The sequence below is a fragment of the Lactuca sativa genome, chromosome 6 (assembly GCF_002870075.4).
Source record: "Lactuca sativa cultivar Salinas chromosome 6, Lsat_Salinas_v11, whole genome shotgun sequence".
Classification (NCBI taxonomy): domain Eukaryota; kingdom Viridiplantae; phylum Streptophyta; class Magnoliopsida; order Asterales; family Asteraceae; genus Lactuca; species Lactuca sativa.
The window spans coordinates 71,847,910-71,865,860 of NC_056628.2; the positions used below are offsets into that span (position 1 = coordinate 71,847,910).

The following is a 17,951-nucleotide window of genomic DNA, read 5'->3' on the forward strand; positions in this document are numbered from 1 at the left end:
TGTAAATACTATTTTACTTCAAAAGAAAATGACATATTTCTAAAACCAATTATACGGAACAAGAGATGTTGCACTACTACAAAACACGACATAGAACTCGCCATATAAAACCCAGTTTATGAAAAAAACGGGACATATGATGGAAAAACCGGGATTTATAAAGGGGAGAGTTATATGACCCGGTTTAAGATGAGGAACCGGGATATATGATTGAACCGAACAACCCGGTTTCTAATGATACAACCGGCTCTTTTAGCTGTAAAAATTAGGGTAAATTACACCAATCGTCCCTCGTGCCCATGCCAAAAAGCGTGTTTAGTCCCTATTTTCAAAAATTAACTCGGACCGTCCCTCGTTTGTTTAAAACTTGCACATTTCATCCCTCTGGACATAAAAAGACTATTTTGCCCTTAAAAAATTCATTTTTAATTTTCTTTTAATGCTTTATCATTTTTATTTAAAAAAAAGAAGAAAAAAGTATATCATGTACCCACCCTCCCTCTTCCCTTTCCCACCGTCCTTTCCTCTTAATAGAAACCTCCCTATCTCCGATCAAAATCATCAGATGAATCAATCACCGACGTATTTTCCACAGCCACTTCATTTTGGTTCCAAAATCGTCTCACCACCTATTCTCCTCCTCTTTACTCGACTCAAAATCGGTCACACACACCATGTAGAACCTCCTTCCCACCATCTAACAACCTCCTGAATCCACCAGTCAAACTCTAACCGTGGTTACGACACAATCTAGAAGAAGAGATTATTTGTAGCGGTGATGCTCAATCTGAAACCCCCAAAATGAAATCCGTCATGAAATGCCCAAAGTTCTCAATCTGAAACCACACATTTCCCCGTATATAAATCTGAAACCCTAGACACACAGGTGAAGAAGGAGATCGTCGATCGGAAAAAGAGGATGGGAGAGATGTAGTACAGGTGATGGCGCTCGGGTGAAGAAGGAGATCTTCAATCTCGAAACCCTAGGTGGCGATTCGAAACCCTGACTTATGCTCTTGGTTGTTGAAGGTCGTCGATGAGACAAGAGTTGTGCTTGGCGAAAGGTGGGTCACGATGAAGAGGATGGTTGAATGGTGGAGAAGATTACAAGATTGTGAGCGGAGAATAAGGGATATCTGATGGCAAAACAAGGAGGAGATAGATGTCATGGTTCTGTAAACAATAATAATGGTGGTGAGTGGTGCTCCGACGACGGTGGCAGACGGTTTTCCGGCGATGGTGGTGGTCGGTGGTCTAACGATGTCCGCCCGGAAAGAAAATGGTGGTGTTTGTGATTTTTTGTGAGGGTGAGGTTTTAGAAATAAATAAGGGGATATACCTTTTTTCTAAATATTAATATATAATTAATATCAATAAAAAATCAAAAATAATTGGAAATTAAATAAAAAGGGGCATTATGGTCATTTTAGATTTGACATGGACTAAATTCTCAATAAAATTGCATATCAGGGACGAAGCGTGCAAGTGTTAAACAAACAAGGGACGGTCCGAGTTAATTTTTGAAAATAGGGACTAAACATGCTTTCTGACAAGTACACGAGGGACGATTGGTTGGTGTAATTTACCCTAAAAATTATAAGGTCCGGTTTTCCAAATAAAACCATGTTCTATGGCTTTAGGTCGTGATTTTGAGGTAAAATTTTGGGGTCCAATCGATTAAAATCCAGACCGGTACGTACTCCTTATCCCTCTTCTTCTCCAGTCCACTTCCGCAACCGACGACTTTGACCACCGCATCGCCGCCTCAAACCCTTCTCCCGTGCCTCAACCGACCGCTCCAGTTCATCATGCCGACAATCACATCGGTGTGTCAAACACTTCTCCTCTCCTAGATTAACCCTATCTTATTCCTCGTCTCGCTAGCTAGGTTGCCAAATTATTGCCCGTGTAGCATTATTAGATCCTCTATATGACTCCACATTTCTATTGTTGTTGCACTTTGTATGTTTATTAATTGGTATATTTTTTTTCTTATTTCCTTTGATTATTATAGCTTCGAGTGTGTTGATTATCAACGACAGCAATCCACGCTACGTTGAGCAACAAATATGGATTTGGGTATCGATATTTCCCTCTCTACATCAATCTGTATAACCTTTTTCTTTTGAAAAAAATATGTTTTTGTGTGTGTTCATGTTAGAGGTCAAAGATGGGAACCAAATTTGTCATATTTTTACAACTTATACAAAATCTTACTCTCCATAACTTGATACTGACAAAAAAAATTAAAATTTGTTGATATCAGCTCGGACTTTTTGCTCTCCGTGTAAAGAACTAGTAAGGAAGCACAGTGTATCTAGTAAGTGATTTTTCAGCGATGGTTTTGTTACATTTTTAAATTATATAACCAGGTTCCTGTTATATTTAATGCATATGGTATTCTAAACTTTGTTATCTTAGTTGACAAAAATACCCCTCCACATTTCAAACCTTTTTTCACCCATAAAAAAGATTAATTGGCATGTATAATCAATATAAATGGCATATCGAGGATAAAAGATGGAAATCAATAGATTTGAAATTGTTTGAACTGGTTCACCTGGAGCTTCATTATCATATCAATTGTCAGGTTATAATCATCCTAATTTCTTAATTTCTATGAGTTTAATTTCTTTATAATTTTAATATTTTATATCTACCCAATTGTTTTATATTTTAAGTGCAAAATTCAATTTGGGCTAAAAAATTAGAGGAAAAAATCAGAGGAATATGCTTTAAAGTATGACATCGTTTATTGCGATATTTGTGTTTATGGCCATGATATTTATTCCGATATTTGTGTTTATGGCCATGATATTTATTCCGATATTTGTGTTTATGGCCATGATATTTATTCCGATATTTGTGTTTATGGCCATGATAATGGCACATACATTTGTGATATTAAGGGATCGATACCAAAACAAGTTTCATTATTTTGTTGCTAAATTTTGGGCTTCTATGACAATCACTCCATTTTTTAGACTGAAATTTCAAGGTTCCAAGAATCCACCCCCATAAGATTATCTTGTTGTTTACTTGTCTAACCACCAAACTTTTTTGGACATATATACCCTTTTGACTCTAGGGTGAAACTTCAAATTCGTTAGCAATATGTATTCTTTATGTATTATGTATTCTTTTTCTTTTGTTCAGGACCACACAAGCATCGGAGATTCAAAAATAGATGCCATCATAATTTGTGTGCAAGGGGAATATATTCATACCTCTACAAAACCTCTTGCATTTTATCAAAGTTGGTACCTTTATTTCATCAAAATGGTCTTTATCTTTGTCATTATTGATAAAATATGTACATTATAGTTGGTTTCAAAAGATTTATGTTTTTTCAACTATGTGTCTCACATCGTTTCTTGTCACACCGTACCTGCAAAAGTACCATAAGTTTCTATCTATATTATTAGTTATTTGTTTATTTTGTTCATTTATACTAAAATTTCTAAACATCATTAGTATACATTGGGTCCTCTTGGTGATTTGCCCTTCAAGTCGTGTCACATAAATTTTGGATTCTCTCATGAAGCCTATGAAAAATCCTCTTCCTGCTCAAACTTTTGGACATGTAAGAAATTTCTTAATAGGCATGAAAATTACATTCTTTCTATAAAAAGTTGAACACAACTCAATTGGTTGTTTATTTTTAGGGCTTCTGCGAGGTATGAAAAAACACATAAACTCCAATTGTATGGATGTTCGTTGAGGTAATTTATCTTATTACTTATCCAACAATCAGATGTTGTAGTTTCATTTGTCTTGATTATGTTTCCTTTCTGCCATAATTTTAATGAAACCAAGTTGGCGTATCCGAGAGTTAGCTGAGTGGGCACTATGTAATGAAATAGATGTTTGATTTTGTAATGACTAGGCAATATGGATTCCCGAATAGAGTAAGTACTTATTAAATACTTGTTTCCATTTATTTTGTGTCAACAAACATGTTATGTTATTTATTAGTGTAATTTAATATTTTATATTAAATTACAAAACTAGGGAATTTCAGAATAACTATATGAATGATGTTGTCTAAAAGTACATATAAGGTTAGCTGTTAATCATTAAAGCATCCTACTTTTAGTTTAATTATTGTTTGTTAAACTCATCTGTTTTGAAATATTAGACAAAAAATTGATTCTTTGTTTTGTTTATTTTTCAGTGAGAATGGAGGACGGCTTCTACACTTGATTATGTGACAATTCTACTTCAATGCAATAACAATTTATTTTTTGAAAAAAATTGATGAAAGTTTTATGTAGTAAGATATGATCAAATCAAGTTGTTTTTTTGTGACACGCAAACACGTTTATATTAATGGCAATAATGATTGGTTATTTAGCATGTCTACATTAATATAATTTGCTAACTAGAGCATTTTTTTTTTTGTAATGAATATATGTTTTCGATGTAAGTCTTAATTGTGTTGGTGGTTAATTGTAAATAATGTAATTTTGGATGTAAGCCCAGTTTGCTATTTTCACAATAAAAATATTAAAAAAATCAGCTTTCCTTAAATGACCCAGTTATTATAATGGAACCGGAATAGATGTAATTGATATATAACCCGGTTTTGAGAATTGAAAACGGGTTTTAGCTCCATATATGACTCGGTTTTGTATGGTAGAACCGTGTCCAAATCTCCTTGCATGCCCATGTTTTGTATACTCCAATATCTTTATATGTCCCGGTTGTTAAAAAAACCGCATCCTTTTTAGTTTGATAGGACCCGGTTTTGGAACCGGGTTTTAATTCTTTTTCCACATAGGACTCGCTGACAATAGGATCCGGTTGAAAACCGGGTTATTTAATGGATATAACTGGGTTCTACAAGTCTTTTTGTAGTAGTGTTGGGTACTGCCCACCTCCATCAACCAATCAGGCTACAACATACTTTCATTTTAAATCTTTAAATAAAATAATTTAAAATATTAGAAATCACCATTATCTACAAAAACTTCTGACCCGGTTTTTCTATCTTCTTCACCCAAAATTTTCCATTACTTTTTGTTAATATCTTTAAAGCTCAAGTTTTTTTTTTTTTTTTGGAATATTCCCATTTATCAGTTAATTCTTTATTTTCATTATTTGTAACATAATTAGAACAAACAACACAATTCTCGATCATTTTATAACGAAATGTATCAACTCAACTTTCATTAAATTCGTTTATTTTTTTTGGCCAAGACAATGACAATTTTGTTGAACCAAAACATGTAGAACATGAATGTTATCTTACTCAAACATCGAATTCTATCTTAAATCGGAGAGACATACCTTAATTGTTCAAACTACGAAAAATATCTTCACAACTTCCTTCAACGAATTCTCCCTTGTTTCTCCACCTTTCTTCACAATTTTTGTGGCATTCCACTCTATTTCTCATGCCTTTTATAATGCCTATGTTTGTAACATTTCTAGTTAACCCAAAAGTCCAAATTTATGACTCTAATCAGGTGATGAGTTTTGGAATTAAAATTCCATAATTTCTCTATTTACTCCTAATTAATTCATTAATCATAATTATAATAATATATTTATGCCATATGCTTATATAATTATTTTAATTTTAGTTATCACAAAGTTCCCCCCTTCGAAAAATTCCGTTCTCGGAATTTGAATTCAGTAAACCAATATGGATATTTGATCTTCATATCTCAGTCGTTTTCTAATGATGCATTCGATCCTTTGGTATCTCCAATCAATAAGCCACTCCCGACTCGATCCTTAAGAAGTCCCAATAGGCAGGAGACTCAACCTACCTTTATAAAACCGCACCATGCCTTTCCATGAGAATATGTTCAATATGACTTTATCTCCACCTGAAACACTATTGACTTCCTACGTTTAACTATATAACCTTTTGGTTGTTCCGGTGCATCCTCCAACTATCCGTAATTTACTAATTTTTTTACTGGTAGTTTGTTGGACAAGCTCGAGTCCAACCATTCGTTTCTTTCTTAAATCATACCAACATAGTGGTACACTTCATACCATACAACTTAACCAAGTTTTCATCAAGTATATTTCACCCAATGACACAATTTAAAGGAACATTTTAGATATCCAGAGAAAGAACCAATGGTCCACTTCCCTTCCCACTTGGCAAAACACATCCATTATGCTCAAGCATTTAAATATCCAAGGAAATGAGTAACATCTCAAATCCTATTTTCGTCAGTCTCAACACACCTGTTATGTTCTCGACTATCATACACCCATGTCTCCATTAAATGTGTCATCATATATTAGGCAAACAGTTCTAAAAACTTTCCACTTCTCCTATACTGAGGATTCTTTCCAACTCTTCTTTTGTCCACCTAATAAATCGAAGGTTACATCAATCCTCGTCAACAAAATATTACTTGGTTCCTTCCTTACATACGACTTAGTGAATAAGTGACAACGTTAAACTTCCATAATTAGTAACGATCTTACACCTTCTTTGACTCTTGGTAATCCATGCGCATCTATTTCGTCCCCCTTTTTTTCCATGACGAACACTACTAGTGCACCCCATGGTGATGTACTATGTCAAATAAAAACCTTATCAAGAAGATCTTGAAACTGCTATTAAGTTCTTTCATCCTTGTTGTTGTACTATCTTACTGTCACATTTCCTTGTTCCAGTATCAAGAATTCTTCCTCCAACTGTTTGATCGTCGTTCGAGGAAAAAACATCTCTCTAAAGATTCTTGAAAACTCATCCCATGACAACCTATTGGTTGTATCCAACACCCTAACTAGTTTTACCCTCCCCATCAGTATAAAGCCTCATTTTTAAACATCATCACGACATAAACCGCATTGTCCTTATTTGCACACTTATCAGAATCAAATGTTTCCTCTATCTCTATTTCCACGTTGATGATAGGATATGATCAACGTCCCAGCGACACGTTCGTGGTTTACAAGTCATGAACGTCTTGTAACAATTACCTCATCATTTATCGTTTACATACTGCCTAGTCCAACACCAGGGTCATAAATAGGAATTGAGATACTATATCCAAAGCCTTCTTCTTCATTAACCATTTTACCACCTTTCACATTCTATAGTGCATCTCGGTCCTGAACATTTACATTCGACAATGTAGCTTGCATATCCTGAGCAATCTCATCAATTAATTATTCTCGAGTAACCATATTTATTATAGGACCTTGTACGCAATCTCAACCCCGACCACGACCTCGTTTGGAGTTAGAGCTCAGTTACACCAATTTTGCTCATACAAGTGCTATGATGACTCCTAGACCTCTTACCCTACACCTACCTCTACCTCGACCCTAGCTACGCCAACAACTAGAAGTAGGGTTTACAAGAGTCTCTAGTACTTCTCCGAGTGCAACAACTTCGGCTCCAACTGGAATGTCTTCCCGCTCTAGTGTTACCTTAGTAAGCCTCCATGATATCCTTGACGACATGACGCCTACTAGTAAGATATGTTCTAAATTAGTCGTTAGGTTACCTCTCGATCCTTCCGTCTAAGCTTAAGTGTTTACGGAAACACCTAATCTGCTTAAACAATTCTCTGATACCAACTTGTAACACCCCAATTTTCAAATATCGATTAAATGAAAAATCATCGTTCCAACATCTCCCAAGACCAATTATGAACTTACTTATAGACTAAACTACAATGGAAGCAAAATAAATAAAATAAAGTCTTCAATTGAACAAATTCGGGTGTTACGTCTTTGCGGAATTCTTCTGCCGTCTTCTAGATATATCAATCCTTCTCCTTGGACTTTTCTCTGTCACTTGCTAAATAGTTTCCTGGGTTGCGCACATTTAAAGTTTCTAAAGGGTAAGCCTAGGGCCTAGTGAGTTTGTGTTGCACATATATGTCAATCACCTAATAAAATACAAATAGTTTTATCATATATGTTCAATAAATCATACAACAAAACATATCACCCGATAACATAATTTAGGGGAACGATTAATTATCCAGAGAAAAAGCCAAAGGATATTTTCCCTTCTCCTTGAGACAACTCATCATCCATTGTACTCAAGTATTTTAAATATCCAAGGAAATGAGTATAGTTCTCAATTCTCATCCCCGCTGATCACACACATCCGTCATGCTCATGGCGATTAAACACCCACCCGTTCCCGCTAAACATGTCATCCAAAAAAACGCACACACAATACATAACAAATCTGAAATAACATTTGCACGCAACTATACTTATCACAAAATATACTATGAATAAATAAATAAAAAAACCACATAATAAACGCATGACAAACATTTATGTGCGAACAACCACAGAACACAAGAAAACTCACATTGTAACCGACAAATCCTATCCGAAGCTTTGTTGCTAACCTGCAACCTATATTTCACCAATAAAATTTCTAAGACAACCCTCATAGAAAAAATATCTTACGTGTTTATTTTGGTTCAACTATCTACATGTCTCATTCGGCCAATTAACAACCATTCAACTACATTAATTAAAACGTTCGTAACAATCTTTGTAAAAATATTTCATCTTTCTATTTTTACGACGTCATTTCCGTATTAAAAATGTTTTACCCTTAAAGTAATACTTAAATGTCCAAACAAATAAACCTTTAAAATACCAAAATTAATTATCATAAATAAATAAATAATACAAACGATAACATTAACTAGCAAATTCAAAATAACAGGGACTATTTGTTTAGTTTATGTTTCAATTTAGAAATAATGAAAACTTCAAATCATAAAGACTGTAGGGACTATTTTCGTAACTTTATTTATCGTAACGCATTTGTTACACATTTTTCATAGGAGAACATAGAAACTGTTAACTTATAAACAATTGAGGTACTATTTGTGTAAATACTATTTTATTCAAAAGAAAATGACATATTTCTAAAACCAATTATACTGAAGAAGAGACGTTGGGTACTGCCCACCTCCATCAACAACATTCTTTCATTTTAAATCTTTAAATAAAATAATTTAAAATATTAGAAATCACCACTATCCACAAAAACTTCGGTTTTTCTATCTTCTTCACCCAAAATTTTCCATTACTTTCTGTTAATTTTTTTAAAGCTCAAGTTTTTTTTTTTTTTTTTTTTTTTTTTTTGGAATATTCCCATTTATCAGTTAATTCTTTATTTTCATTATTTTTAACATAATTAGAACAAACAATATAATTCTCGATCATTTTATAACAAAATGTATCAACTCAACTTTCATTAAATTCGTTTATTATTTTTTTTTTGGCCAAGACAAAGACAATTTTGTTGAACCAAAACATGTAGAACATGAATGTAATCTTATTCAAACAACGAATTCTATCTTAAATCGGAGAGACATACCTTAATTGTTCAAACTACGAAAAATAACTTCACAACTTCCTTCAACGAATTCTCCTTTATTTCTCCACCTTTCTTCACAGTTTTTGTGACATTCCACTCTATTTCTCATGCCTTTTATAATGTCCATGTTTGTAACCTTTCTAGTTAACCCAGAAGTCCAAATTTATGACTCTAATCAGGTGATGAGTTTTGGAATTAAAATTCCACAATTTCTCTATTTACTCCTAATTAATTCATTAATCATAATTATAATAATATATATTTATAGCATATGCTTATATAATTATTTTAATTTGAGTTATCACATCTAGTGCTGCGTCACACAACACATACAAAATAGTTTTTAATTTAGAAGTTTTCCAAAATACAAACAAATGCAAAAAGGTAAGTGCTGCGTGACGCAACAAGAAATAACCAGAAGTGGTTTTTCTAAAAAAACAAACAACCCTAAGAGAGAAAAGAGAGAAGATGTATGGTGAGGTGGGAGGGAATGAGTTGGATGGTGCCACTCTGATAAAAAAAGTTATGTATACTTAATTAGCTAATTAAGAAATGGAAAAATCAATTTAGTAAGGGATATATAATAGTTATATATGAATCATGGACGAACACTATAATATTTTGAAACCATATGTACACGAGTTATCAAATTTTCAAATATTGGTCTAAGTCTATTATTATAACCAAACTATATGGACCATTTTTGTAAATTACTGTTGAACATAGTGCATGGAACTATGTAAGACGTATGGAGTCGACAGACAATTTCACATTGACGCAACCAACGTTTAATCATGTTCTATTTTATATGAAAAAAGTACGAGCTTAGTTTAAACACTGATATTTTTCCAAATCAAAATCACTAATATCAAATTTCAAATAAAAACAAGTTTTAAAATGCATCTCCAAACCCAACTTTTTGCTTAGAACTTCTTCGCTAAATACGATATGTTAGTCATAATCGAATATTATCTCGCATTAAATTTGAATACAAAATTTCAACATCTATGAGATTCATATATTCACAATTCAAACCAAAATCAACTTGGGTATAAACATATTCAGATATTGACTAAACTTTATGACAAGACTAATCTTACGAAGTAAAAAATAAAAATTTCTCAAAAAGTAAGAAAGAGAGAGAAAAGGAAGATTAGTATGGAGAAAGAACAACAAGAAGAAGACAAATGCCAAACAAATGCTATTCATACTCTAGTACTATACATGTATAATTAAATGTATAGGTTTCTTTAAATAAAACCTCATTAAAGTTATATTATAACGAGATGATATCATACACATAATAACATTTTTGTAACTAAATCGACCAAACTTATTATTTGACCATGTGAGATAGCTCAATTTTAAAATTTTAAATGATTTATTATTTTATTGTATTACATTATCATATATTTTAACTTATTTTTACGTTTGATTAGACGCGTGCCATAACTTCTGTTTTATTTCAAAATGGTTAAAGTTGGAGCAGTATTAAAAGTCATTTTAGTTATCAAAATTTTATACATATTATCGCTATTCATTTAGTAACAATTATTATTCATTTACTAACTGGTAGCGGGTAGCAAATAACAGATAACATGTAGTATGTAGCTGGTAGTGGATAGCTGAGAGCGTTTCGTTAAACGCTACATGATGTAACTTTTGGATTTTGAGCGTTTTACTAAACGTTAAAAGTTTACAGTGTCAAACAAGACTTTTTGTTTAAAACAAAACGTTTTGTCAAACGCTAAAAACCAGAATCTTTCAAACTCTATGAAATATTTCGTGCCAAACACATTCAATATCATCAAAATGTTTAATGTGATATGATTAATTTGAGACATGTTAGAGTTTAATTTATGCTATATTATGCGCTCGAAGGGTGCCGAAATACGTTCACATAAGCTGCTTTGATCTCAAGAGGACGGTCTAAAGACACGTCTGTTGCCACTATAAACAATTATTCCTGCCAGAATCAGCTGATACCCATGACCCAAAACGGTATACATGTTTAACAAGTATATCCGTTTATAAATTTTACAGCAAGAACTAGCTGTCATGTTTGTTTCGAACATACACAAAATTTCCCATTTAAACCAACGACAACAGACTATTGCATACCTCCATTTATAGGTTTTCAGTTTTGAAAAGGAAAACTTCCCCACTCCCCAACATTTTTTCTACAAATTCTAAGTCTTAGAAAAGTAGAAAACATACAACAAAACATGTATTTTTTTTTGAATTTCTTCAAAAAATTAAGAGAGTGATTAATTGCATTATCCTAAATTTGGTTTCGTGTATCTCCATATGTTTATATAGTCGAAATTACATATATTAAAAAGTGTAAATACATGTTCCTAGAAATATCCCATATTTCTTTTACATTTATTACCTCCATTTGTTTAGAACTGAATTTGTAATTTTCAAGGAATATCAATGGTTGCAGAATCTAAGAGAAAGACGAGCCCCAACTTCAAAAAACTTGGAAAGTTTGGTGGAAAACGGTTCTAGACACTCGTGGGAGGGAGAAGATACAAAATTTCATACTAATTTGAAGGTTGTTTATATACTTAATACCTCGAAAGTCGTCGATTAAAAATAAACTAACTCAACCTATATAGTAGGGTAAGTCATATCGAATCCACACCGATTTTATGGTTCAATTTGTGTGTATAAAATAATCAACAAGTTAAACTATGAATTGAAAATAAACTACTAAACGGTTGTAAATTAAAATTATGAAAAAGGTTGAAGCTTTATAACTCAAAGAGTGTTAAAACAAGACATAAATTATGAGATAAACAATATCACTTTTAGTTTTCTTGCTTAGATTATTAGAATGACCACATTTAACTTCTCTTAGATTCCTACTTAATTACATACACATAGCTAAAGTTAATTAACATTAAAGACACAACTTTTTGCATAAAAGGTGTTGATCTAACCAATCATCTTGGTCCCTATGTCTTGTCTATTGAATTATGAATAACTAATAGTTTGACAATATCGTGTCTTAGAATTAAACAATTACAATGTTATGCATTCACTATTAAAATTTATGAATATTACATGTTGATTCACTATCCATCTTAATTGAACTCAAAATGGTGAGTGAACTGGCAATATAAAATCTTAGATCAAATAATAAACGCAAGATGAAAACACAACTTCAAGTAATATTAGTCGAATGATTTAACTTTCAGAACATAACAATTTGTATTCTATTTATAGGTGAGGATTGGGGAAAAAACCGTTACCTTGTTCTGGGACACTGATTTAGAGTCGTAGGACTTTGATACGAGAAACTATGTTGGATGTTGAAATTCCATTCTTCAAAAATTGTTTGGTAAAAAAGGACGTCCTGTGTGAGGGTCAGAGTCCCAGGATGCCAAGCAGGACATTGATGAGAAATTATTTTGGCATTCTTCTCGTTATAAGCTTCCAAGTATGATTAATTTGTTTGCACCTTCCCTCATAATATGTTGCTTTATTTTCATGATTTTTTCGCCAATTTTTTTCTGTTTCGTTCCCTATACATATATTCAATAGTTCATCAAAGTATCACTATTCTCAAGCCCGATTCAAGTCGATTTGAGGCCATGGGCAAAATTAAAATATGAAGCCCTTAAAAGTAATTTTACAATTAAAAGAGAGCGGTGACTTAATACCAAAACTTATTTTCTATAATAATATAAATAGATACATACAAAATGGGCCCTAAAAATTTGGAAGCCCTAAGCCATCGTTCATAACCCCCCCCCCCCCCCCCCCCCCCCCCCGGCGCACCCACCCACCCATATGACCTTGTTTTAGAGCAAACATAAATTTATTTAAAAAATTATAAAACAATTTACTTTGTTTTTTGTTTTAAAATGGCTCGAATAAAAAACGTCATCTTTAAAAACTTGGACAGTTCGATAAAACCATGATTGTTAAAATCACGATCCTGATCGTAGGATCCTAGGTATGAAAAACGATCCGGATCGTATTTGGAGTTGGATCGAGATCCGATCCGATCCTACATTCCCTTAACTTTTTTACCAATTTATCGTTTATCATTTTATGTTGTGACTTATGACTAATATTTTGAAGTTTTTATAACTTTTGAACGAAAAATTGAATGTTTGAAATATTTTTTATGATTAAAAATTATAAATTAAAATTATATTTTATTTTGTTGGATCTTAAGATCCTGATCCCGATTCCGATCTTGCAAACTGTAACGCCTGTGTTTCCGGGCTTGCCATTTTTAGCAATGTAATAGTCTAGGTTAACCTTTGTAACCCGTTTTGAAATAATAAGAGTGTATTATTTGAGTATTATGTGTTTTGTGCTTAATTGCTTAATTATGTGGTTTGATTAATTAAAAATAAAAATAAGCGTCAAAATTTAAGTGTAAAATAAACTTAATATCTTTGGATAATGTTGTAGTAGTTGAAACGAGGTTTCCGAATATATATAGAACGCCCAAATCTGACTTCGTATGAGGAAGTTATGATTTATCGAAGTTTCGACTTTGCGGTATGCAACCTGAAATACTCGATTTGAGATCGAGCGGGTTTTAGCCGAAGCATTCTAAACGAGGATCGAAGGTCTAATTTTTGGTATCGAAGCGATAAAAAGTTAGGCGAGAATGGACGTCAAACGAAGAAGTTATGAATTTATAACGAAGTTTTTCTGTCGCGGCCTATTAAAAATAAATAATAAAAATAAAGTCGAAATTGGCCGACGGAGTCTAAACAAAAGTTATAGAGCGTAGTCTCACCTTCGCGTGGATATAAAGAACGTCGAAAACGAAGTTCGTATGAAGAAGATATGAATTTCCGAAGTTTATTAATTAATTTGTATTTATTTTTAATCTTTAATTCCGGTATTATCCGAGGACGAGTCATCGGACTCATCCGAAGTACGCCCCGTGTACTCCGAAGATGTCGACACTCGCAGCTAGCGGCTTCGGATGACGAACGCAGTGACGATTTCGGACCTGTACGCCCCGCGTACGTGCGAGGCTCAGCCTCTATAAAAGGCTTGCGAGGGCAGCCGAGAGTTTTGTTCATTTTCTCTCTTCTCTCTCCCGTTTTGCATCGTTTTGCGTGCCAGAAATACCCCGAAGCCCCGGTATTATTCTCGAGCCCCGAGGCAAGTCCCGAGATCCCGAAGATCCCGAGAAGTGCGGTTCCCGAGCCGAAGCTCTGCCCGCGAGAAGTTTGATTTTTGTAGAGATCTTCCAGATCTGCTGAGGATTACTACTTCTGCAAGTCGTAGTGCTGTCCGATCATCTTCTGATCAAGTGAGTGTATACTACCTTTCATAAACACGATAATAATACAAGTATGGTTCGAGTGTATTAAGCATATTGTTGTTTATATGTGTGAGTGTGTAGTTACTTTCTTCTAACGCATGATTATGAAGTATTTTATACGAAATACGTGTTATGTGTAGAATTTGTTGTTATGTGTGTGAATGTATGTTCACCCTCTTCCATCTCATAGGTCTGAATTGCTTTCTATGAAATACGTGTTACGTGGGTATGCCTCATCTGTTATGTGGAATATATATTGAATGAAAATGATATACAGGTTTCAAACTATGTATGAAAGTATATATTTTATCTACTAATATGTTGGGTAGAACATGGGTAGATAGTTGGTGTGTAATAAACAGATGAGAGGCCTCGATGTTGTTGTTGTTGTTGATCTAGTTATTCAGCGGAGTATGGATAACGACCACGGACTCTTTCTAGACAGTCCAGTGGAACGCTAGCAGGTTCATAACCTGTAGGTGTTGTGAACGATGTGTTCACCGGTGTACTCTATCCCCCTCATGGTTGCCTTTAGGATATCTATTGTTGAGGAAACCCCTTAGCAGTGATGTCCGTCCCGATGAAAATCCTAGATTAGGTCCCTTGAGATAGATGTTATTTTAGGGACGTAAAGTGAGGATAACGGGAATGGGTAATCGGGATAGTGATTGGTTGGTGAAATTAAATATAATTTATTTATTGTGGGTTGAAAACCCTATATGCTCACTAGGCTCCCAAGCCTGACCCACTCAGTTTTATTTGTATTACAGGTAGTGGCGCGAGGGCATAAGATGGTTGAATCATCAAGTTGTTTTGTTTACAAGTCTGTATATGTATATATTTGTTGAATGACTTGTAATGTTATCGTTTATGCTTTATGGTCTGTATCGGAACATGACATCCCGAGTTTTGATTTTATAATGAAAATGCATCTCTTGATAAAATGCTTTGATAAATATTATTTTATCATGTTTTGTTTTGGGAACAAATTCCGCAACTCTTTCAAATCAAAAGGATTTACTCTGAAATTATTTAAAAACATAAATGAAAATCGGTCTTTTCTGGCCGTGATTTTGGGGATGTCACACAAACCCAAAAATGATCATACATATGATCCCAATTTTGACAACCTTGGATATAACACTTATTTTTCTTTTTGTTGTCCAAACCGAATTATGAACATATAAAATTGAATTAATTTCACCATTTATAATATTCTATTTTCTACTCCAATTTTTTTTATAATTTCTTTGTGGTGCTAAGCCATATATCTTGCATGGTATTAAAATTGGCATCTAGCACCCCGTGACTTGATACATCCGTGTCTATCATTATCGAGCCGACATTTCTAAGGGGGAGTGTTAGCATATCGTACATTAATGCCACATAGTCCTATAAGTAACCATATATGTTGAAAATACACTCTCTCTTCATAAGACTTTTTTGAAGAGTTAATATGAGACTCTACATATATCTTATAGTTTCATATTTTTTAATCCTTTAAACTCGCAATGAGACTCTACTTATATCTTATAGTTCGACTATTATTTCTGAATACTTTTAATCCTAAACATGGGGGTCCGGAGAGGGGACAAAGTGGACAATAGCATATGACCCAATATTTCGCAGCTCAGCCATCAGGTCTCCCATCACGAATTTGATTTTAATCTTTTGCTTATCTTATCATGATCTTTGTATATAATATTTAGCATATTAAATATGGCATACAAAACCAGTTATAGGCGAATGAGCCAAGCAGACTTATGTTTTATTTTCAATCGTTCAAACAATATTAAGGTGCCCAATATGTATTCAAATATGAAATACCTACAAAGTTTTTAGTTACTAAAAAAATAGCTTCTTAATGTACTAATATCATTGTTGTAATCATATTTGATACATATTTATGTATAAAATCTAAGAAAACAAAAATTGTTAAGGCTATTTTGATCCACACTAAAGCATTATATGTTTTATTATGAACTCATTACTTGTTATGTCCGTTATTTCGGTTTACATATTTAGAATAAAGCATATTATGGGGTTGTTTGATATGGCTCGTGTTAGGTATGTAGAATATGACTGAGTCCGAATCAAATTGTTTGTTTTGCACACTTGAAAGGTCTAGCATCCCAAATTTTTTGCTGATTGTAAAACTTTGTATGTCTTTTTCGGTAATCGTGTCAATCTCCTCCGTTCTTGAGCAACACCTCCAGCCAAATTGGCCCTTGCCTCCTCTACATCTTAATTCTCTCATCACTCCTCTCTTCTTCCCATCGATGAATTAGTTTATTGAATTTGAGTGTTAACATAAGGAACATGTCAATATGACAAATTCTATTAGTTACACCTCAAAATTAAATAATTAATTATATAATGCTATTTTATGATTGAGTGCAATTGTGCGGCATCAAAGGGTAATGATGCTAGAGAATGTGAGAAGTTTGCTAAATTCTATCGTTCTCTTTGCCCAGGTGAATGGGTGAACAATTTTTTTTAGTTGTACTTTTATAATTTCACTTCAATTTGGAGATGCTATAAAATACGAGAAGTTTGCTTTTTCAGGTGGATTTTCAATAGTGCATTGTTATCAGCTGTAGAGTCGCCATTGCTATTTTGTATGATACTTTGTATATTTTATTAGAAAAAAAAAACTAGCGGAAAAACTCGGGCTTCGCCCCGACCGTTTTTTGTGTTTTTTATGAAAAAATATAAAATTTTTCACTATAAAGACCAAAAGTGTTAAAATGGCTAAAGAATTAAAGGGTTTGAAATTAGCAAGTTTTTAGAAAAGGAATCAGTTATCAATTCCTTAAATGTTACATTTTAAACGGCAAAATAATACACAAAATACTACTCTAAACTGATTATTTTTTATTTTTTATTTTTGTAAAGTGAACTTCCCTAACATGGATTTCGAAACCAACTTTCGCATACCGACTATTCCAATATTACGAAAATAAGGTTATTTTTTATGCTTTAAAGTAACTGCAAACGAACTTACGTAGTAGTCAAAAGGGCTGAGACCAGAGGAAGTGGAGTGCATTTTCAGCATACATGGCATGAGAAACCGCAGTGAACACCGCCCCTTCAAGTTCTTAGGGTCTGATTCGTAACCAATATAATTAAGTGATGTTGATAGATAAATGGAGGCGGCGACAAATGCTGATGGTGGCAGCAGAAAGACGATTCAATCGCTAACATATTGTCGGTGTTATCTCCTGTGTGGGCAATAGAAGCTCAGAGGAAAAAACACCACGTAGATGGTAGCTCTGGACCTGAACAGACGTGGAGTAGGTTCAAAGCGGTTGAATGAGT

The 17,951-nt window shown here is 33.5% G+C and overlaps 1 long non-coding RNA gene across 5 annotated transcripts; it reads left to right on the top strand.

Annotated features, from left to right (window-relative positions):
• The first annotated feature begins 269 nt into the window (after positions 1-269).
• On the top strand, positions 270-4,349 carry LOC111890177 (uncharacterized). 5 transcript variants are annotated; one of them, XR_008224769.1, is made up of 10 exons: positions 272-1,307; positions 1,471-1,826; positions 2,015-2,079; positions 2,267-2,320; positions 3,157-3,256; positions 3,475-3,583; positions 3,666-3,722; positions 3,817-3,908; positions 4,012-4,061; positions 4,175-4,349. It is a non-coding gene; the product is annotated as an uncharacterized LOC111890177 (long non-coding RNA). The 5 variants fall into 5 exon arrangements; XR_002849754.3 differs by having other exon boundaries at positions 270-1,307; positions 3,666-3,908; XR_008224770.1 differs by lacking the exon at positions 4,012-4,061 and having other exon boundaries at positions 275-1,307.
• Positions 4,350-17,951: the final 13,602 nt, after the last annotated feature.